Source organism: Papaver somniferum, chromosome 7, assembly GCF_003573695.1.
Source record: "Papaver somniferum cultivar HN1 chromosome 7, ASM357369v1, whole genome shotgun sequence".
NCBI lineage: Eukaryota > Viridiplantae > Streptophyta > Magnoliopsida > Ranunculales > Papaveraceae > Papaver > Papaver somniferum.
The window spans coordinates 11,762,233-11,787,992 of NC_039364.1; positions in this window are offsets into that span (position 1 = coordinate 11,762,233).

A 25,760-nucleotide genomic window follows, 5' to 3' on the forward strand; every position below is an offset into this window, starting at 1 on the left:
AACGCATGGCTCTCTCTTTTCTTTTCTCTTTTCCACGGCCGGCCAGAACTATTTTTAAAACCCTAACTAAGCTTAAAAGGGTTTCGTGGATTATTTCAACAGTCTCCCGTTAGAGATTATATTAGATATTTTAACTCGACTATCCATGGAATCAGTTCTCGAATGCAAATTAGTATGCGCCACTTGGAGAAGTATTATTGCTCATAATCCATCATTTTCGAAGATGCACTTGCATCATCTCAATTATCCTTCTACTGACGATGATCCTGGTAAGTTTAGTTTATTTTGCTATGACTTATGATAGCAAAGTTCACCATATTGAATATTATGAGCATCATGATGAGTCAACAAACCCCATTCAGAGAATTACAAGGGTTAATTTTACCTCTCCATCTAGGAATACTACACTCTTTGTTGGCTCATGTGATGGGTTGATCTGTTTTGCTATGTACCGAACGCCAGCTGTAACATAAAAGAGGTTTTGATGAACTCGTTATTCATTCTCAAGAACTTGATAGATAAGTTATCTTTGGGGATGTCGTTAATCCTGGACAACCAATATCTATTATTGGAAATATTGAAGGAATATCTCTCCCTACTCTTCTTATTTGTAAATGAGATGCTATTGTCGGAGACACATGTAGAGGGTCACCAAATTCCACAGGGGACTACTAAGTTTCACGGGGAATTATCAAAATAGTGGTTTTTGTTGAATATTCGTAATCCCAGTAGATTGACAACTTTGTACTTGTAACAGTCTTATAGATTTCTCACCACTGATGGTGTTTTTCCATATAATTTAACATTTTCCTGGCAAAGAAAGAAAATAGAAACTATAATTGAAAGTCTGAGTTATCACTTGGTATAGAGAACGTCGTCTACTGATTCCAAAAATTTCCTAAATTTTGAGTTCTGAAATTTTTCTAGGCTATGTCTAGTGGAGCTTCAAGATCCACCTTCAAGTTAAGATCCAAGTCAGCTTTAAAGATGTACTCAGTTTTAGTGGTTTGAAGTTATTATTGAAGAGATAATTAAGTGCGAAACTAAGGAAATAAGGGCCAAGCACGGAATCGTTCAGAGCATGATCAGTTAACCAAGGTCAATGCGCGGAACCGTATGGCACAGAACCTAAAACCCTTAAAACTTCCAACTTCTAAGAGATGGAGTTCTCCATCGTTCTCTATTTCTTGTTTCTTCTTCTTTAATGTTAATACAACTGATTAAATATAAATTTGATTTGTCACTCATAATGTACATAGTTAATCAAAATTTACTTTAAGTTATTTTCGATGTTCAATGAATAGTTTCACTGCCATTCCAAATTATTCTCAAATTTATCGTTTTTCTCAAACATACTATCTTTTTAGAAATTTTGGAGGAATTTATGTGATTACCATTTGTTATTGGGATGATGTTCTACAACTATTGCTTATGTTTTACGAACATTCATTTCATATATATGATAGGCATGTTGTTGCATTACAAATTAGTTATGGATTATTTTGTTGTTTATCTATACAGATGGCATCTTTTTACGGTCAAACACTCTCCATGAGAATTAAGTGCCCATGTTTTTACGATGAAAAAGTCATTATCATCTTGTTTAAAGTCCTCCGCTTTTTGGCGAAATAACACCATATTTAAATGATTTTCCATATGAGTTTATATTTACTATAATTTATATTAACACCAGTAATACAGGCATAATACATTTGTACAGGCATAATTTGGTTCGATGAAAGTGAACTACCAAAGAAATCATTTGTGATGTTGGAGTAAACTAGTATGTGAACTAGATAAAAGTGAAGATCACTGGAACACTTCAGGGATGATTAAAACACAATACTTGCGAGAGCCAAACCCCTTGTTAAAGGATAAAGCAGCAAAATTGAAATTATGAATAAAAGTCGGATCAGTATGAGTTAGACAACGATTTTATTACTACTGAAATAAACTCTTAGTAGTCCTCAAGAAAATCTTTGACTCTGAGTTTCCCTTCGGATGCAGGATTCTTTTCGTATTAAGAATAAAAAGTTTGCATTCAACGAGGAAAAATCTCTTAGTCAAAAGTTAGCATATGCCAACTTCTTATTATATATCTTGCTCTAGCTAAATGCTGTTATCGGTTTCGGTTTCAAGAACAATTAACTTGTGAGTTCCTACTTTTGTATTCTTGATGGGCTTAAAATGTACTTTACTATAAGTCGAGTTCTCAATAAATAACAATCGTTACAATCGTGATATCTCGCACTATTAGAAATGTAGAAAAGATCAGTGTTCACTTTAGTGAAAACAGTTCCTTCCCAAATTATACGTGCAATATAAAATCCAGCATTTAATAAGCCTTTGCAAGCTGATTTTTCGAAGCCAGTTAAGCTCATGAACTTTAATACTTTATCAGGTCCATTGTTAGCCTGTTAGGTTTCTTTTGATGGTAAATCAGATTTTTAATATAAATATTTCTATGCTGGAAAGTAACTAAAGAGCAATTTAAGTTCAATCTGAAAAAAAAAAACAACACAAAAGGCTATATTGTAAAAAGCGAAAGATAGGCGCACTAAGCGTAGGGCCAGCGACCGGTAAAAAAAGGCTCCCAGGCGCTAGACCATGAACATTTTTTCATTTTATTTTTTTCTGGGTACCTTTGGCGCATTAGGAGCGCTAGGCGAGGCGAGGCGAGGCTATGAGTTTGGATAGAGGTGTAAAACGTGTCGGCCCGGCACAGTCCAGCCCATGAAGTTACGTGCTTAGCGTGCTACGTGTTGTGTTGTGTCGTGTTAAATGGCGTGTCGTATTGTGTTGTTCCAGAAGATTAATCGTGTTGTGTTGTACTGTGCTAGCCCACTTATTTTATGTTTTACAAAATAAATATTTTTCTGATATTGTAGTTAGTATATGTATTATTATAGAAATTAATCAGCATAAGGAAAATAGAATGCTAAGAACTGGATAAAATAATGACTTCTTTGTGAAATACGCATGAAATATAATGTAATACGTTGTATTTTATGCCTAATTTGACGTGCTTTCTTCGCGTGTCGTGCTGTGTCGTGCCATATGATTTCATGTGCCACGTGTTGTGCCGTATTGATGTGCCTATTTGTCTAGCGCATCACAACACATTAAACTAACGTGATGTTCCCGTGTTGTGTCGTGTTGTGCTCTAATTTTAACGTGATGTATTGTGCTATAAACGTGCTGGCCCGACCTAATTTACACCTCTAGGCTTGGCTACTTGCCTCGCCCAGCGTCTTTTACAACATCGACAAAAGGATTGCAATATATTGCATTTACCAATCTTTTTTTTTATCCATTAAAGAGAATAGATTAAAAAGCACACAAGCCACAAAAGAATAGTTTCTTAATTGTACAGGAATCCTATATTGCAGGGTTCTATGCATCGCAGTCCTCTCCAATTTGAACAGCTTAGTTACTGGTTCACGTTCTTACTGCATCAGAAATGATCTTTTTGGGTACAGAATTGAATCACCGATACTTGGAGATAAATTATGTTTTTGCACGGTCATTGTTGGAGATAAATCCTTGTAGACCTTCTGTAAGTAAGCTTCTTAAGTTCGTTAAATTGGTTTATTAGAAATTGTATATGACTTTTGAAATCGTAGACATAAATATTTGTCTTGTTGATTTGGAGATATCTATGGTCAAGGAAAAATGTTAAATCAGGTGATACATTGCAATTGGCTCCTACTGTGAGATGTCTTATCATATTAATAAAAGTGTAAGTCCTCAGTTTGCAGCGTCTTCGTTTTATTACAAATTGCAGTCAACTTTGCGGCAGCCCTATTAGTCATTCTGGTCACATTGTTCAAGCTAGAAATTTTAAAATCACAGTTGAGATTCTGGTCACTGGTTTCACTCAAGAACTTAGTGGTAAATCTTTTTTCAGGTGTTTCTTTTGGATGTGTTGTTTATTGAATATAAATTTTTCGTAAAATAGTTGGAATTACTAATAGTTAGGATGTAGTGTTTGAAAAGAATGTCAGGAATCAAATACTGAGATTTATTTGCAATTCACAGCAATCGGTTATAGAAAAATGCTAGGTTGTTGCTTGAGTCCAGTCATCTCATAATCTAATGTGCTTATGAAGTTTTTGTTAAGTTGTTGTTGTTGAAATCTTGCAACAATTAACGCACTTTAAATTATCAAAATAATATGTAAAGAACTGAATCAAAACAAACTACTGAAACAACTTGATGAGGGCATCAACAGGTTGTCCTTAAAAAATTAATTCGCGGGTATACTTAAGATGAGTAATGTTAAATCCCTCACAACGAAGATGTATCCAGGATAAAACTGTCTGATATAGCTTGTGTTAGCACAAAGCAAGCAACCTAGTCTTGAACTTAGCAACGTGGATTGGAAGAAAAACACGCCACGCAAAACACAAAAGATGAAGAAACAGAAGACAAAAAATAATTTGCTCTTCGTATGTATTTCTAGATATATAATAGTTCAGTTGTATAAGGTAAGGAAAAAACTCATAATTGGAAATAAAAGTAAGGAAACAACTCTCAGTTAAGAAACGCGGAGAATTAGTTTATTTTTAGAAATAAAAATTCACAATCCTAATCTTTGGTAACTATGAATTTTAGTTCAATTTCATCCCAAACCTTATAAAATCTTCAAATAAGTTTTAAATCATCACAAAGTAAACAAGGAACAACAAAAAGAAAAAAGAGAAAAAAAAAACAAGAATTCGATCAAATCGGATAACAAATATTTTCAATTTAAGTAGTAAATTAGACCAAAAATCATCAAATTATTCATTCTATATTCTCAACAACAAAAAAAAAAACATAATACCCACCATCAGATTTATGTCAGCACATTTTTCAATTTTAGATATCTTTTGAATTCTTCATCCCCCCCCCCCACAGAAATAACAATTCAATTTACAATTATTTCACTTCTATCCTTTTCAATTACACTCTAAAAATTAAAAACTAGTTTAACTATTGAAAAATCCGAAAAGAATGCATAAAATTAACTCAACTATTGCAATTTCTGCTTCAATTTTCCAAATAGTGACAAATTATAAGACTTTCAATTATAGTAGCAAAGAATACCCATATTCGACCACAACTATACTCTTGTTTTGCAGAAAGAATCATACAAAATAATAAAATTAAGAACAGATCCAAGTTATAAATATATTTACAAAATAGATGAAATTCCAAATTTTAAAAAATAGCATCACCAAACTCATTAATATATTCCTGTAAATTATATATTCTTCTCTGCGACCTGAAAGCTAAATCGACAATAGTGCATGTTCGAAAGGAGCAAAATGATGAGAAGCAACGGGCGCAAGGAGAATGATTGTGCTCTTTATCACGACACTCACTATATATCAAAATTTACGACCCAAAATCGTTGAATGAATTAGGAGAAGAATATACAAACATAATGGAGTTAATTATATTTGAGGATACAAACAATTGTGATTATTCTTTTGAGCAGTTCGAAGAGGATGCAAACCTTGAATAGTATACTTATAAACTTGTAATCTTCGTTGATTATTAGAAGTGATTATTTTATTGTGTTTTTGAAGTTTTTCTTACTCTGCTGTTTGATTAGTTGATTCTTCAGTCCAAACCATTGTTGTTAATATAAAGTGATTATATCACTATCCAAATACACTACTAACAAACAACTTGATTCACAATTGTAAAAACACATGTACTTTAGAGTTTACTAAAAAACAAAGATAGAGCCAGACGGAAAAATAAAATACAAGTCAACATATCGGTTCCCATCGATTCCCTCTTATTTTCGGTAGTTTTTATGGTCATTGCAGTTGATCAGAATCTCATATGTGTTTTTTTCCTATCCCCGTTGGAAATTGGTCTCAACACCTGTCTGGTTATATGCATCATATATAACCAATGAATTACCTGTGAGCTATGAGAATGGGGCAAATGCTCATATGAATTCTTGATAAATGTGTTAATTTGTGTAGTTGTTGAGCCGTTAAGATGATTCAAGGTAAGCAACGCATCAACGATCAGAAAGTCATAATCTGGTAGTTCATCGACCATTTCAATGTGAGCAGAAAAATAAAATATTACCAAACTTTTTTCTTTTTTCTTTTTTTCAAGAGAAAATTGAATTACTAGTTGTATTATCGAATGAATGAAGTTCTAGATATAGAATAGTTCTGTTGTATCAAGTAAGGAAACAACTTATAGTTGGAAACCAAAGAACAATTTTATTTTTGGAAATAAAAAACCACAATAATTTGGTAACTATGAATTTTAGTTTCAATTGCATCCCAAACTACACACTTTCTTATAAACTCTTCAAATAAGTTACAAATCATTACAAAGTAGACAAGCAACAACAAAAAGAAAAAAAAACACAATAATTTGATCGAATTAGATAACAAATATTTTCAATTTAGGTAAATTAGACTGAAAATTATCAAAATATTCATTTTATATTCTGAACCAAAAAAAAAAACACAAAATACCCGCCATCAAATTAGTGTCACCACATTTTTCAATTCTAAATATCTTCGAAATTCTTCAGTTTTTTTCCACCCAACTTCTGCTAATTAACCAACAAGAACAACAATTTACACTGATTTCACTGCTATCCCTTTCAATTAATCTCTACAAAAACAATAGTGTACGTTGAAATATCCGAAAATAATTCATCAAATTAACCCAACGAATGCAATTTGTGCTTCAATTTTCTAAGCAGTGGCAATTATAATACTTTCAACTACAGTAGCACAGAATACCCGTATTCGACCATAATCATACACTTGTTTTTCAGAAAAAATCATGCAAAATAAAAAGAATTAAGAACATATCCAATTTACAATATATTTACAAAACGACGAAATCCAAAGTTGTAAAAAAACAGCATCACACCATCACTAATACATCTCCAACAAATTATTCTTCTCTGCAACCTTACAGCTGAATCGACAATAATGAATTTTCGAGAGTAGCAAAACGATGAGCATCAACAGGCATAAGGAGAAGATTAAAAAAAAAAAAAAAACTTTGTGCGAAGTAAATATACCCCTTTATTTTTTCTTACTCCACCTGTTAAGCTCTGAAAAGATCTTCCTCCTTTCTCTAGAAAAGTTTTGTGCGGCTTGCATGTATAGGAAACCACATACCTGGCGCCTCATGTGTGGATGAGATGATTCTTTCTAACCATACTTATTACTGTGTTTTGCACTGTAGATCGGTGCAAAATTCAAATATAGATAACTCGGCGATTCTATCTTGAACTTGTTGCATAGTGTAGCCAAACTAGTTTGGAATTTGATTATGGATTTGTTCGTCCAAAGTAAACAACGCATCAACAATTAGAAAGTCATAATCTGGTAGTTGTTGGACCATTTTAATGTGAGATAAAAAATATAATATTATCGAATGAATGAAGTTCTAGTTATATAATAGTTCTGTTGTATCAAGTAAGGAAACAACTCATAATTCGAAGCCAAAGAAGTAAGGAAACAACTCTTAGTTAGGAAACATGGAGAACTAGTTTATTTTTGGAAATAAAGAACCGCAATGCTAACTTTTGGTAACTATGAATTTTTGGTTCAATTTCATCGCAAACTTATCAAATTCATCACACTTTCTATATAAACTCTTTAAATAAGTTTCAAATCATTACTAAGTAAACAAGCAACAAATGAAAGAAAAAAGAATAAAAAAAAACACATCAATTTGATTGAATCGGATAACAAATATTTTCTATTTAAGCAATAAATTAGACCGAAATTCATCAAAATCTTCATTTTATATTCTCAATAAATAAATAAATAAACATAAAATGCCCACCATCAGATTTGTGTGACCACATTATTCTTTTATGAATTCTCCAGCTTCCCCACCCCCCCAATCAACCAACAAGAACAACAATTTACAATGCTTTCGCTACAATCCCTTTTAATTATACTCTACGAATTGAACAATAGTGTAACAATTGAATAATTCAAAAACAATTCATCAAACTAACCCAACGAATGCCTTTTCTGCTTCAATTTTCTAAATAGTGAGAAATTATAAGACTTTCAATTACAGTAGCAGAGAACACCCATATTCAACCACAGTCATACCCTTGTTTTTCAAAAAAAATCATAAAATAAAAAATTTAAGAACAAATCCAAGTTCCAAATATATTTACAAAACATACGAAATCCCAAATTGAAAAAAAAAATAGCATCACCACAATCATTACTACATCTCCAACAAATTATTCTTCTCTGTAGCCTAACAACTGAATCAACAATAATGCATGTTCGAGATGAGCAAAACGATGAGCTGCGAGCAGAAGGATATGATTAAAAGAAAAAACTTTGTGCGATGTAAATATGCCCTTTATTTTTTTCTTCCTGCACCTGTTAAGCTCTGAGGAGATCTTCGTATACATGTGTACGCCGGACACTCGATTAATTTTTTTTCAACATAATGCTTTAAAAACAAGACCCCTCATAAAATCGGTAAACTTTTTGCTCTCACATCCCGAGTGCCTTTTTGGTCTAGCATGTTTATAACCATGAGATTTAGAAAAAAAATTTGATAAACAAGGAACCTTTTCATTGATGGAAATTCAAGGTTTCAATGAGTGAAAGATCGAAAATAAGATAATACAAAGTAACATAAAAATACTCTAAGCGTACAATACCGAGAAATATGACAAGAGTTAGAGAAGGATATCGAAGTAATACAAATACAAGTATACCGATTAAATTTGAGTAAGAATTGTTTTTCTCGGAAGTAAATCCCAACCATTTAATTTTTTTTCTTCTTTAGAAAGATATGCTTCCAAAATGTTTTTTTATAACCATGAGATTTAGTATGATGTGACATCATATAAAAATGAGTTAACCCTAAGAAGCTTGTAAGATCTCTTATTCCATCAAGATTACTTATCATGTACGTACCTGCTAGAGCATTGTTCGGTCGAACTCAAGTGTTTCTATCTCAAGGTCGTTGTCAAATTTAATTGATGAAAACTATATCTTGATTTCTACTCTATTGATAGTCATGTCTTGGATTAGGATAAAAGTGCATGGTTGAGCATTAGACATCACGGTGTTCACCATTTTAAGAAGAAGATCTACTGAAGACTTTCGAGGAACTTCAACAACAAAAGGTATGTGAAGACTAAAACTTTTTTTTTTCACTCAGATTTCTATTCAGTTCTATCTATTAAATGAGACTAAGTCGTATATCTATGTAAAATTTATATTATGTACACATTGATATTTCGAGTCGAGTTTATGTCTTTAATATAATTCTCGAAATACGAGTTTAAAGCTTAGAAGGATTCATTTATCTATTTGACAATGTTAGTTAAGAAAAATTCATTTTGTTGGAAACTAATTAATTAAGTCAAGATGATTATGTGAAAATTATCTTGAACATCTTACATGATATGTGTGAGATAGTCATTTTATGTTAACTCAGGATGTTTCGTACTGATTAAAAATTATTTAAAAATTATTTGAAGCTGGTGGTATGTGTAAAATTACCATTTTCGTTCTCCTAAGAATTTTTCAAATTGTATAAGTACTACCAAAGTATGGATACAACACAATATGCGTACCATGTATGCGAACTGTGAACCTAGTTTAGGTCCGGAAATCTTGTTTACGAAAGTTTACCTGTGACAGATCCGGAACTCTTGTTTGCAAACAAGTTAACCTATATAGGCCCGGAACTTTTTCTTGCGAACTGTGCTTGAAAATAGGTTCACCTGTGATGGGTATGGAGATGTATTTTGTGAACAGTATTTGCGAACAACAAAACTAGGTAAGGTCCGAAACTATGGTTTGCGAATTATGTTTGGGAACTAGTAGTTATGTTCTAAAATTGGCAGTTAAGACAACTTGTTCACAGACTCCGTATGCAAGCTAAATTCTATGAACTCGTGAACTCAGGATTGCGAACTAAGTTTGCGAACTAAAGTACTTGCATTTTAAATGCGTTAAAAGGTATGCATAATGTTCATGAATCAGTTATAATATATGTACTTTGTGCACTTATTAACCAAGTGTTTGATATTTAGCATTTGAAAAAATCTCTTAAAAAAATGTTAGATGCATTTAATACTCATCTAAATCATGATTGATTATCAAATTCAATCTACAAGTTTTTGATGATTATGGATAAGTTAAAACTATTGATATGGATAACTTCGGTTAACTATTATTGAGCCAACTTGTTATACATGTTTAGGTACAGTTCACCCATATCTAAATATAAGTTTATTTCATTTGTGTGTATCAAGGTATACCGTCTAATAGTGGAGATTGGTTTCTTTATATCTACGCCAACTTAGATTGAATATGAAATTAGGTTTTCATCTGACGGTGAATATTGATTATTTTGTTGCCAAGATACTTTTTCATTCTAAGGAAACTATGATTTGAAAGATTATATAAGGAGAACCATTAGCATCTTGGAAACCTAATCCTGACACTTATGTGTGTCCTAATTTCAAATTAGTGTTTATTCTCTCTTAACATAGGTTTTCATGTTCTTCTGAAAACTATTACTAGGTTTAGCGACTTAAAGACTTCGCTTAGGATTTTTGAATCCAGGTCCAACTATTTTCTCTGTAGTTTGTATCCTTTTCTTACACTTTTCTATTGTATTGCGTTTAATCTTCTATAAGATTATCTCGAGATTAATCTCTCATAGGTAAGATACAAAGAGATAACAAAGTTCTTTGTCTCTGACTTTGTGGTTCCATAATAAATTCTTATATCCAATTCATAGAATTAAGAGAGTCAATATGACCTCTCCATTCAACAATACCGTTATTGTTGGTTCATGTAATGGTTTGATATGTCTTGATGCCTACCACCACCCATATGTTTAGATTTGTAACCCCATCACCAATGAATGTGTTATGCTTCCAAAGCTCATTAGAGAATATTATTATGATATTGATGTGTTTCCAGTTTTGGTTATGCTTCTTCAACTAGTGAGTACAAAGTTGTAAGAATATATATGTCGAAAACCCATGTAGAAGTCCACATATACACTCTAGGAAGTGACAATGGATGGATATACATTGGAATGTCCAGTTCTCAACTGAGTGCCCATATTTGGGAAGTGGCAGGTACCTTTTTCAATGGAGCATTGATTTGGCAGATGATGAATTAAATATGATAAACACTTTTGATTTGGCTGAGGAAAAGTTTTGTCAACATATTTTAGCACCTCTTTTGCCACCAGACATTAATAGGTGTTATCGTGAAATTGGAGTTTGGTTTTTATATTATGCTGTCAGTCTACCTGTCGAAAACGTTGTATGTTATAAGGCGTGACTTCTAAATAAGAATAATGATATCATGAGATGAAGGATGGGGAGGAACATGGGCATTGGTTTGGAGTAAAGAGTTTAGGTTTGAAGATAGCAAATTGATAGTCATTGTGAAGAGTGATTGTGTTTTTACTAACGGTGGATACCATCTCAAAATTTACTTTCAAAAAACTTCATCCTCGAAAAAACTTGTGACGTGTAAGAATGGGTTTTCAAAGTATCAACTCACGACAACACCTTAGTTTCATTGAAATAATTAGGGGAAGAAGATATGAATTGAATGGAGACAGCTAAAATTGAGGATACAAAAAGACGTGATTATTCTTTGCAGCACCTTCAGAAGGATGGGAACCTTAAATTCATATACTTATGAGCGGGTAATATTCGTTGAGTATTGGAGGTGATATTCCTCTTTGTTTGAGTGTGAAAACTGTTTCTGCTGATTTTCGTAATTTCGGGTGTGTGGGAATCTAAACCCTAAAAAATGTATTTGACGAGAGTACTTTTGATTCGAGAGATCAATATGTACAATCCTATCCTAAAACAATAAATAGTCGTTCCAGGCTTGCTTCGGTCACAAATTGAAGGAGAAGGGTTGGTCTTAGGGAGGGAAGCGAAGAAAGTGTTGAGACAAGAATAGTTGATTCTGGAAGTGTGGGAGTTTTGTGACTTGTATCCGAAAGTTGAACTGGCTAGATGGATGAAAAAGCTACCAGATGATTTCAGGATGTTGTATTGTTCTCCTGACCAAAACATGTTGTTTGGTGTAAATAGGTGAGACCTATTTATATAAGTCATAGTGAATCGTACCCTGGTCTCATGGGAAGTGGAAACAATTGAGTGGTGGAAGAAAAGAGTAACGTGTAACTGTCATACGTTATGCTTCCATGATGAGGGAAGTGAATTCGTGTAACCTCCGGTCATTACGCTTCCATTATGAAGGAAATGAATTGTTTACACCGCTAAATTTCACCTCCACTACATGACACTTTCTTGTAACGGGCGCATTGAACGCCGCACGCTGTAAACTGCCAGACCAATACCCTGATGAGCATCCCCCAGTTTGTGACATATTTTGATGTCTCGAGTGTTTTCGTGTAAAACGTGTAGCAATTTTCTACGTGTGGCAAGTTAAAATCAAGAGGCTTGCCGCAGGTAAATAACATGTGATGTTAGGCTCGTTTTGGCTAGTTTCCTAAAACTTGTCGCGAGCTTACCAGCTCGGTGGCGAACTTCGATGTCCGAGATTTTAGCTTATGAATAAGGATAGGCGTTGATCGTGGCTACCCTGTGTTGTTGCCTGACAATTGCGTAGTGGAATTGCAGCATGACTTGTGCATGCCGGTGGCACGATGATGCAAGAGGCGCCGTGGAAGAATTATGGATTGACGTGTCCAAGGCTCCTTGGAGTCGGATCCACATGTGGCGTGGAAACATTGGCCCTATTTCCACGCCAATCCCATTGCTCTGGGAATGTTATTTGGCTCTTGTAGCAATTTGCTCAAATTAGGGTTTGTCGAAACCCTAATTGATGCACCTGGTGTGCGGCTGCGGCATGGCGCTACTTTTGTGCAACTGTGCCATGGCTAAGCCAAAGGAACTATGGAAGGCCATAGTGTGGAAACGGCCACAGGAGTAGGAATTTCCGTGGGTGTCTATCTACGGCAGGTTGCCACGAAGTTGGCATGTTGAGAAGTTGGCGCGGTAGGGTGCGTTTGACCTTTAATGTATGGTGGCAAGTTTAGAGCAACCCGATTGGCCACAAAAGGGGGCCGACCAAATATAAGGCGCGACCACACTTCTGGTGAGAGTGTGGCGCCTTTAAGGAGACCTGATTGGTCAATGGGAAGTGGGGCCTGCACGCCAGGGCGTGGCCGCACTTCCAGTGCACTGTGGCGGATTTAAAGCGACCTGATTGGTCGATGGAAAGGGGTCTGGTAAGCAACATGGGGCCGGCATTGTTCGGAATGCGCGGGGCGCATTTAGGGCGACTTGATTGTTCGATGGTAAGTGGGGCTTTCAAGCTAGGGCGTGGCTACACTTCCAGCACGATGTAGAGGATTTAATTACCTAATAGGCTTAATTTTGAAAAGCAAGGTCTGGTATATTGCGTGAGGCGCGAAACCATAACTTCTGCAAGTTAGTCAGGTTGACTGAATTCTATGTGTCGACACATATATCTTTTAAGTTCGTTGCCAGAGAGCAGCATGATTTTCTGATTGAATACCTGATGCAAAGATCTTAGTCTTGATACTTGGAGATTCGTGCTACCTATGCTGCGAGTGAACAGAAATCGTCATACCAAATCAACATTAAGAGTTCAGCCGGAGAACATAGCACAAAAGGCATTCAGAGGAACTTATATTAAGTGAATATACGCGAGGCGCCAAAATTTACAAAACATCTAGGATTCGCCAGTCTGGATAAATTTCATGTAAGTATATTGAGCGGCTCAATATATATGTCAGTGTAGAGGTTAGCATACGTGGATCTGTTTCCTTGCAGAGTGATGTCACATCAGATGCAAGGTTTTACGATTTTAACCCTAATCTAAAAACCACCATCAACATTAAGTCCCCTGCTTAGCACTAACAGTGGCGTTGTTGCGGGGTAAGCATGAGATGGTGACGGACAAGAGTAAAATCGAAAGGGCAAGACGTGAAGAGTTTGCCAGGGAAATTCAACTAACCTTTAGCTGAAGGCATGAGGAATCTGTGATCCTTGTATTGAGGACTTGGCGCATTTTCGGCTTGACCAGAGGGTGTTGGCGTAGAGTTTTGCTTCTCGGAACATTGGTGCCAATTCGGGCCGTGGGGTGGTGAAGACGGCGCTGCCGGCTTAGGAATGGCGGACGGCGCGGCCATGAAGGGTGGAGATTGCGTTGCTTTGAACAGCGGAGACGACGCTTCAATATTGGCCGAGCGGAGATGATGTTGTGGAATGGTGAATGGCGCGACTATCTTGGAAGGGACGATGGCGCAGATAGCTTGGAAGGGCCGATGGCGCGGCTAGATTGGAAGGGCCAATGGCGAGGCTAGATCGGAAGGGCCGATGGTTTGGCCAGCTTGGAATTGTCCATGGCGCTTCTAACTTGGAAGGGTCTATGGCGCGGCTAGCTTGGAAGGGCCGATGGCGAGGCTATCTCGGAAGGGACAATGGCGTGGTCAGATTGGAATGGTCGTGGAGCGGTGAAGATGGAGCCGCAGAGCGTTGAAGATGGCGCTGGTCGTGACTTGGCGACGACGCGGAGATGGAGCTGCTGGATGGAGTAGAGGATGTGCGCGGCTAGCTTTGCATGGTGGATGGCGTTTTTGGTGCATCGGCTATCGAGCAGAGAAGCTAGCATTGGAAGGATACAAGCTGTTAGCGCTGCTTCCTGGACGCGGATTCCTGGCACGGGTGTGGTGCTGCTGGTGTTAGAGCATTTCTTGGTTGTCATATTTTAGTGAATCAAAACTCATGTTAAGAGTCGCTTGAATATGTACTAGATTCAACTTCTTATAGGTTAGCTTGAAAGTATTAGGATATGAGACATTACAAGTATTGCGAAGTCTTGAAGATGTGAAGAAGCAATGAGCTACAACGACAACAATCATCCTTTCACTTGAGGTTAGTGATATTTGACTTGAACTGTTTCATTCCCTAATGTATATTTCAAGTCGTTCATATTGAAAACATAACAGCGAAGCATATTTGAACTCTAGATAGACATAGTATTAATAAATACAATACGAGGTTTATTGCTTAACCATTGAACTTTGTAGATAAGACATCGCCATAATCATTTGAATGCTATTGTGATTATGTATGGGTATGAGGTAAGGATTTCATCCTAGGGAACAATGTTTACATGTGTTCTAAGGAAGTAAGTTCATAAACTTGTTTGTGGACCGAAAAGGAAATTACCATGTGTTATTGGTTTTGTTATTCATTGCATATCTTATGAACAACCAATATGTGTGATAGATTATAAACGATCACAACTTGTTGTGTTCTTGGTAGAACTATTCACAAAGGACTGACTTATATATTGGTTTAACTTTTATTAGTAAAACCGATCTTAAGTAATCACCTGTGTATGATCGAATTTTGTATGTATGACCAATTAAAAGAAAAGGGGAACTGATCCTTGTAAGGGGTGCAGTACATCAAAGGGAACCGATCCTTGTATGTGGTGCAACAAGGTTTATAGCATAAAGGGGAACCGATCCTATGAACATGTGAAACACGTTTTTAGGCAAAGGGGAACAAATCCTATGGACATGCGGAGCATATATAAGTTAGATACCATATATATGTGGGGAACCAATCCTAGTACCTAGTCAGCCGAATTTTTGGAAAGCTAGTGTGACTATGCACAGTACTCACATAGACGAAGAACCGAAACTTGTTTTGGTAGAACCGTAAACCCATGATTGTGATTGAATGTTGGTTTGATCAATCACATAGTTCTTGAAAGTCACATGAACCAATTCTAAACTTGTTTGGAAGTATGGAAAATCGATTTCAAGGTTGTAAGTGTGAAAGAGAACTTACAAAATTAAGATGTCGACAAACTTTGAACACGTGCTGTGAATGTTTATTTCTTTAATTGTTCAAAGATATTCCTTAACGGCTAAGGGAAGAGAATCCCAGGATCGAAACATAAGTAAGTTAAGAATCTTTTAATTAAGGTTATTAATTTCATTTTCTAGGGAAATTACATAATTAGTAATGTGCATTTACTAATTAGATTTTCCGAGAGATTTCGATCGTTATTTTTCGACAGAGCATTTCTAGGAATATGAAAACCGAATCCGTGCTTTTATGAATATCTTGAGAATATTTTCGGTTTTTGAAATTCCTTGGTGTCCAAACTTCCTTGTCTATAAATACTCGAAGTTTTCCTTTCTAGAAAACTAATCCTTCGTAACAACAGATTTACTCTTTTGTTGTTGTTACTGGTGTAGCCAACTATTCGTAGAGGAGAGTAACCTAATTAGGCGAAATCTCTTACGGCCTCTCATTTTAAAGTCTTTTTGGGATTGAGAATCTCTAGCGCGAACCATTGGTGGGAAACTAGATAATTGCGTTTTATCTTTTGTTTTCGATTGATTTGATTGACTAACGGTGGTTGAAATCTTATTGCACCTAGTTTGTTTATTCTTGAGAATCTTCTCTTATGATATAAGATTCAGTCAAACTAGTTTAGACTTTCGACAGGGATCTTTAGACTGTTGTTAGTTCTAAAGACGATCTTGTGATAATCCATTGTTAACAGACTTCATTTTGTGCGTGATTGATCACAAGAGATTCAAGTGATTGTGTGCAGGTTTTTATTGAAGATTTAAGAAGATTTGAAGACAAAGAAGATATTGAAGATCTGACTTGGGTTTTATAATCTTTGGTGTGCACAATACTTGTTTCGGTAAAAGAGGATCCAATTAATAATCGGTTTATCCTTGTGTTAGATTGGATTGATTAATTGAGTAGATTGGCATCAACACAGTTCTTCGTATTAAAGGTGTTGTTTGCTTAATCTTAATCGATTACCTTTGGGTCATTGAACATAAGATAGATCTAAGGTCCTGACGAAGGAGTTTATGTTAAGATAAACGGAAGAGCCTTTGTCCAATTCATATCACTTGGTTGAATAGAGTTGATACCAAACAGATTTGTTGTTCCTTTATCGTTTGGAATACGAACCAAAGGAATTGTTCCAAGTACGTGACTTATTTATAAGTTGGAGCGTGGGAATACAGAAGGAACTAGGTGAACTATAGGGTTAATTACCTAGTCTCAACTGTACGAAGTTAGTGTAATTTTTTGTAGCGGCTTAATCCTGAGAGTATTCAATTCTGGACTAGGTCCCGAGGTTTTTCTGCATTTGCGGTTTCCTCGTTAACAAAATATTGCTGTGTCATTTACTTTTATATTCCTCATTATAATTGTTTTATTATAATTAAAGTAAATTACACAAACTTAAATTCATATTTACTTGATAAGCAATCCTATTATGTTTGGTTAAGTCCGAACCTTTGTATCAAGTAAACATACTTCGTTGTTGTGTTGTCTCGATCTCGTATCCATAGACGATCACACGAAGTGTGAACCGATTAGTTGTATTGTCTCGACTCAGTCCATAGACAATCACTTTCGGAGAAAGGACTTATAGGTAGGAAAAGTTTTATCTTGAGGTATATTTGGGTACCCACGCCTTTTCAATTGGTATCAGAGCAGGCAAACACGAAAAGATTTAACAATCTGTGTTTGGTGCGATCCAACCTATAAGAATGAACTCGAGTTCTCATGAATCTACTTCAATTAACGTACCACCAACATTTGATGGAACAAACTATCTATGGTGGAAATCTTCTATGAAATCTTTTCTTCAATCACGAGACTTTAATGCTTGGTTATTAGTCGTCGATGGCCATACTCTTCCAAAGATAGAAAACTCAGAAACCGAGCTCAAACGTTTAGCAGATTTTTCGAACGAAGAAAATGTACTTGCAAAAAAAAATTCAGATGGTTTGAATGCTATTATTCATTCTGTAAGTCGTGATTTACAACATCATGTGTCAACATGTCAGACTTCGAAAGAAGCTTGGAATAATCTTCAGATCGTATTCGAAGGAAATTCTTCGTAAAAAGAAACTAGACTTCAAACCCTCACTTCCGAGTAGGAAAACCTTCGAATGAATGACAACGACACTTTTGAGGAGTTTGACATTAAACTCTCTGAGATAATTAATGCTTCTTTCTCATTAGTAAAGATTATTTCTGAAAAAGATATAGTATGCAAGATTCTCATATCGTTTGCCATCAAGATACGATTCTAAGAAACATGCAATCATAGAAGCAAACGATCTTTCAACTCTCACACGAAGCACACTCGTTAGTAAGTTAAATATCATTGATCATGATTCACAGTCTATTCAAACCAAAGGAATCACTTTTAAAGCAAAAGTTCCAAAAGCTCAAATGGAAAGGAATAGACAGTTGGATGGTTCAAATGAACAGATTGCAGAAAAGAAACAAGAGATTTGTTAAGGATAGTTATCGATCTTCTCGACCACATGATCGAGTTCCTGTCAAAAAGAATCAGGAAGAAGATGATGAATATCATCCGCAGTGCTTCAAGTGTAAAGGGTTTGGCCATATTGCTAAAGACTATCCAAATCTTAAGAAATATACTGGAAGCAAGGAATTGGCTGTAACTCTAGACGAGTCCTCTGATTCATATGATTCTGAAGAAGAGGAAACAACTGACGTTGCATTAGTTGTCAATCTTATTACTTCCTCCTCCATTAATGATTTACGCATTTTAAAAATGTACATGTCTTCCAATGTTATTAAATCATCTAATGGTAAAGGGAGAAATAATACAAGATGCAAAAACTGTCTTAAAAATAGAATTGCTAAAAGTTGCGTTTGCAATTTCAGTCTATCCCAAGATACTTCGTTGGTTTGAGGTAAAAAAAAAGAGATCTTTTCATACTATACTAGATCACGAAAACTCTGGTTGTTAAAGATTCCATAATGAGAGAAAATATCACACTAATGCCACTTGATAGGTATTATAATTCTTTCCTCATCTCGTGTGCCAAATTTTGAGTGAGCAGGAAGAAAATTCAAGGCACTTTTGTAAAGATTATGGAAATAATATCTAGTATTTGAAGATATTTGATATATTCGTATTTTAGGAATATTATATTTTCGGCTGTATGAAAAATATAAAAAGATTCTCCTCTCATTTTGATCATTCCTTGTCCGAACTATGAGTCTGGATCAAATGGTTTCTCTGGAGAAGATGCAGGATCAGAAAGATCATCCTAAAACTAAGTCCGGATTATTTCTTGATATTAAGGGTAAAATCAGAAAGGGAGATTGGCTTAGCAAGAAGGAAATAGAGAATACTCTGAAGAAAGATCAGTGTATTGAGGCATTGACACATTTTTGTGTTCAATCAAAACAGAATTACATGCTCTTGCAGAATCCTTTACGAAAATTTCTCATCTGCAAGAGATTCTGGTCAAGCAACAAGGTTTTGTACTTGAAGAAATTCAAAAGCTTAAAAGTAGTAATCCACCTTCATTCAGTTCTGACATGAAGGACGAGGTTACAAGAAAAAATAGACATCAATTTTTGATTTCTTTCATTGATCGTATTGGTTTATTATGAATAAAATTATTTGATTAATAATTTTTCTTGTGATAGTTTTCGGTTTACATAGCCTGTGCTTAATTGTTTTAATCTTATTGCTATGTATTTTTATGGGATGTTTGATTTCGGTTTTACTACCTTAATATTCGATCTCATACTAAAGAATAATTTCAGGTTGCATTTGGGTATTGATGCATGATTTGAGTAGCAGCTGAAGCATAGTGCACAACGCTAATGTGTGAGTCAAGTAGATGAGATCAATGGAAAAGAAGTATAACTAAGTGGTGCTGATGATAAGGCATGTAAGTTGTCGAAAGCGATTGCAAAGGCCAGCAGAGTGCTGAATTTCGGAAGAGGTATCTGAAAGTGCATGTGGCGAAGGTTAAGACAGGTATGGTGTGCATACTTGGTCACGTTCAATAAGGACGTTGAACGGATTAGGTGGGGGAGTCTATGACGGTGCTGCAAGTGACACATAATGATGACGCATTACAGAGTTGCAGGACAAGTCAGTATAACCGTAATGACGCATCACGGAGCCATAATAGCGTTATACGATATAGACTGTCAGGTGCCAAGAATGGAGTAAACTCGCAGGGACAATGAAGTGCAAGTGCAATACTACATTGTAGAGACATTTGGATAAGGAATAAATATGTTGGCCGACAGAACGAAGCTTCATTGAGGGAAAGGCAAGAGTAGGCCAAATTTGCAAGATGCAACATGTAACATGCGAGTTGGCCAAAACACAAGGATGATGTAAACATGGAGAATAGACTAAGATTTAGTCTATGCAGTAGTTCAAGGCCAGTTTAATGCTTGAACAAGTGCAAATCAGTTGGTAATGCAAGAGTGGCATTACCATTGTCATGCAAGTTGGCATAGTGAAGCATATAACGCCAAGAGTAACTAGAGTGAGTTTCAGGAGTTGGCATTGATGATGAAAGCATAAGAATGGTATGTGCATGAGCTTAGAGAAAGAATTTGGCAGTGCCAAGGTGACTGGCATCAGATTAAGGAAAAAGTCCGGTGTGGAGCAAAGTGTAGTGCAACACAGCTCAAGTGACGGTTATGGGTTGGCTGAAAGCTTCACAAGCATGCCAAACACGCGAAACAAAGTGAGAACAATTATAAAGGAAGTTTATGATTGTGGGATACGGTTGCCAACTGCAAAAAGACAGGTTTTGGATGATAGGCGCGAGTTAGAGAAGAACTGGCCAGTTAGCACAGTTATTGGCGGTTATGCAACTGCTCCATGGGACAGATGGCCGTCCCTGGCGTGTACAACGGTTGTGCACGGTTTGGCCAAGTAAAGCTGATATATAAATAGTCCTAAGGCAGGAAAAATTCGGCAGGCTAGCACATGAGAGTGTGAGACTCAAATTGAGAGTGATTTTGTAAGATTAAGGCTTGGTTCAAGGTGAAAAAGTCCGTGCAGTTTTCTAAGTGGGCAAGTGTTGTATATCTTCCCTTTGATGCAATAAAATGAGATAATTATGTCATGTTATAAGTTTTCTTGGTTGGGTGATTGTTGTTAGCAAGGTATGGCATGAATTAAATGCATTACGGGATGCATTTGAGAATTTTAAGTAAAGAGAAAGAAGAGTAAACGCTTCCGCTAATGAACTGAAGAGTTGGCTGTTTGCATTGGTGCAAACTTATAAGGCTGAAGTGCAGGTGGGCGAAGTTTTTTTCACAAAACCACTGTACTGCCGGGTTACACTTTTGCAAAAAATATCTGGGGTGTTTGAAGGTGTGACACCTACCCAGTTGTTCATTGTTTACATCCCCCTTCCAATAACATTTCAATGGGTACGTCAAAGACTAAAGCGCACCACTCATTGAAGAACTGCAAAAAAAAATTTGGTTAATGTATTTAGCTTTCCTAATTCTGCAATCTGTAATTGAATCTTACCTTATTGCAATTGGTACGTCAAATACTTTAGGTGTTAAAGTTTACAGTCCTTCAAATTTTCGTCTAGTTTTCTGATAATGTGGTAGTGTTACAATTACTAATAAAATTTTCCATAATGTGGTAGTTTGAATACAAAACTGTAGTATTTTTTTCTATGTGATAATTGACATGATTGACACTTCCTTTCTGCCGCTAACAACAACCAACCTAAATGGTTTTCCATAGTATATTGTTTTTTTTCCATCTCCATAAAGAATAGAAATATCAGGTAACAAGGTAGCATGCAGACTGCTAGTGAAAATTTATTTTTGGTCAATGTGGCTAGTGATGGGTGGAACTTAGAACAGGTTTGGTACATATCATTAGACCATCGTACTGCTAAAAATTCAAAGCCGCATACTTCTGTCCTAATTCGAACTTTGTCATCCACACAACTTCCATGATCTTTTGAGAAGCCTACTGATATTTGCTTCCATTCTAAAATTGCTGTGGCATGTGAATTTATCAAATATGTATAACAGTCCCAAGTTTGTACTAAAGACACAATTTACCAAAAGCCATTTTGTTTTGGTGTAATGCTTGGTATTTTGTGTCATTAGAATTAGTATTATTACTAATAATTCAGTGTTATTTCTTTGCAATCTGCTTTTTTTTTTTTGAAAAGGGGGTTTAATATTGATAACTTGATGCATAAAGAAACAGAGGTACAGAAGGAAAAAAATAAATAATAAGACTAAACAAGCAGGCGCCATCTCAGAAAATCCATGCAGACAAGAATTACAAACACGGAAGCTACTGACAAATATGGTCCATTAAGCACATCCCAAATATGGTCCATATGGGTGCAAAAATAGAAAATTTGTGTGTGAAGATAAAGAATCCATTCCTCTTATATTAGAAGTACGACAAGCTTTCTCTTTAGTTTTCTGTGTTTTACTCTTTTGCACAGCCAAACAGAACTATTTCTTAAACCCTAACAAATACTAAAAGGGTTTGATGGATTATTTTAATAGATATTTTAATTCGACTACCAACGGAATCAGTTCTAGAATGCAAATTAGTGTGCGCTACTTGGAGAATTCTTGTTACTCATAATCCATAATTCTTCCAGATGTACTTATATCATCTCAATCATCCTTCTGCTATGATTCTGGTAAGTTTGGTTTTGTTGCTTTGACCCATGATGATAAAATTCACTATATTGAAAATAACGAGAATCATGAGTCAACAAACCCCATTCAGAGAATTAAAAGGGTTAATTTGACCTCTCCTTTTAAGTTCCATAATTTTGTTAGTTCATGTAATGGGTTGCTCTGTTTTGGAAGATACCAAAACCCCTTTGTTTTGATTTGTAACCCAGTTACCAGAGAATATGTTATGCTTCCAGAAATTAAGAAAGCTCTTAGTTGTGATAGTGATGGGTTTAGGTACGGGGATACCAACTTTGGTTATGTTCCCTCAACCAATCAATACAAAGTTGTTGCAGTGTATGTGTCCAAAACCCATGTAGAAGTGCACGTACCCTAGACAGTGGCAATGGATGGAGAAACATTAGAATATTCGATTTTGAATACGGTAACCATATATGGAATGAATCCGGCTTCTTCGCCAACGAAGCACTTTATTGGCCAACGAAGCACTTTATTGGCCTGATTATAAAACGATCGTTACCTTCGATTATGCCGACAGACTAGTGTAAGAATATTTCTATACATCGGAATATTCTCTTGGGCCATGTAATAATTCTGTTAATTATAGAATATTGCTAAACTATGTCGGTTACCATTTCTGGGATTATTTCCTTTATATCTCTTCTTTGATAGACGGTCGAGATCTAATGATATAACTAAAACCTTAAGAAGTTGGTCCTCTTTCTACCTATGAAAGGGAAACAATAACCATCACTATTGTATCCAAGGAATGACTCAATACGTCTAATATCAAGAGATAGAAACCATGACCTCCAAAAGGTATTATCACTGCTCCAAAGCTGATCGGTAACATACAACGGACTATAGGTATTTCATATAAACTATTCTATTTGTATATTATTTTGTGATAATCATGAAGTTCACGATCCTATGATTAATGATCTATAAATTAAATCTTATACTTGGTATCAGAGCAAGGTTTAGAACTCATGGTTTTCTGTTTAAGATATGCAAACTGATTTCTCTGATTTCTTATTCGATTGCTTTACGGGAAACCCTTTCTCTGATTTCTTATTCGATTTTATTATAAAGTGTATTATGATCGAAACGATGTTTTACGGTATATGTGTGTATTATGATTTAGTTCAAAATATGTGTGCTATGATATGGTATTCTCTTACTGTTATTTTACGTTAAAGATATATAAGATTATTGCCCATAAAATTCTTATGTCAGGATTCTTTGGTTATCACCACAGTGATACTAGAGTGTTTTGCCTTAGCAATAATAATAATGTTATTGTAAGCACGATTATGCCAAACACTAAAGGCAAGGTTTAGCAATTTTTGAGTTCTTATGATAATGGTATTATTATAAGTTGTTTGGAAATCATCACAGTGATGTCAAATAATTTTTTCTCCATAAGTATTATATTGTCAAGTGCTTATGATATTTTTTTCTTAAATATATTAGAACAAAAATTACCCGCAGGTGATTTGAGTTCACATGTTTAAGAAAATATTGAAAGATATGATATTTATTTGGTCATACATTATGGATCTGAATCCTTTTACGTCCTAATGTTTCTCCTCATTTTTTCTAATCTGAGTACCAATTTTGACAGCATCTAGACATAAAAATAAAGATCATGATTAAATAAATGCTATATATTATTTTTTATTGTTTCTTAAAAGTGCATAAAACAAAATTTACTTAAACTAACTCATTATCGAGTTGAGTAACCCATTATGGATTCTTTTTTCATATTTTCATGAATATATTATTATGTTGTTTTATCCAAAACTTATTCCATCCTCTTTATAGAATTGAGTTTTATTTTTGGATAAATTACTCCATATTTGTGAAAACTTATGATCTTCATTTCCTATTCTAACACCCTTCATTTTAATCCACTATTCCTTATTCATCACGATTTTTTAAGCTTGCATCAAATTAAACTAGTGATGCATTAAAGAATTTTTCTTCAATGAAATTTCATTATGGAAACATATTTATAGATTTTCTCAATGTTTGTTTTGGGTTAATAAAGGTTCTCCATGTTTTGGATATTTTTCAATTAAAGGGCGTTGATGTATTCATAATTTATATGTATGACATGATTTTGAATAAATATTTGTGATTAGTGTTTTGGGGTTACTCATAAATGTTTTATAATCGACTAAATTTATGATTAAATCAAGTATGTCCATATCATTGAGTGGGACTGTGCAATATCACAGGAAAAATTAGTGTGATATTTACAATTGTACATGTTTTCTGGGTACTTTAGTTATCACCAAAGTGATGCTAAACTCTTATCTTGCAAGTGTTGTGTGTTTTGAGTCCTCTTAGTTTGATTTAACGATTAGAACAGTACTGGTCACAAGTAGTTTTGGTTCACAAGTTTAAACAAGCATTAAGGTTATCTAAATGTTTCATATACATGTGAAATAATAGCCACCCACATGTGACTAAAATTTACATTATATTAGGTTGAACATATTTAGAATTATTGGATTTTGTTAATACATTTTAGGACGTGATTTTCCCACATGTGATTCTAGTTGTAGTATTTTACAGACGTAATGTTGAATTATGAGAATGTAAAATATCCACAAATATTTTTCATGTCTTAATTTGTTCCTTGATAAGGTTTTAGCCACAGGAGAATCCTATTGAATGTATGAAACTATTTTAAGCTTAATTGTCATTTATCTCTATTATAACTTTCAGTTTTTGTTCTTATTAATTGTTGATTATGATTATTTTGTAGACTTTTAATTAATGGTACAATTTTTGGAAGATAAAATTGTTTATCACCTGATATTGTTTTCACATTATTGTTTACATCTATCAATTGCATTATCAATCTCAATCTGTGGATGTTTTCTCGAACATTCATTATTGAAATTAAGAGGCAATTATAGAGAAAGTGAAAATCATAAAGTCTGATAAAGGTGGTGAATATTGTGAAAGGTACGAGAAAACAGGATAATATCCTAAATCTTTCGAATAATATCTCCAAAAATTTGGAATTGTTATTCAATACACAAGGCAAACTTATCCTTGGCATAATGGTGTATAACAAAAGGAAAAATCATACTTTTATGAAAATAGTTAGAAACATAATGAGTTATGCATAATTTCCACACATCTGTGAATGTATGTTCTTTCTGCAACTGTGTGATTTAAATAGATTTCCTAATAAAGCAGTTTTAAAGACACACTT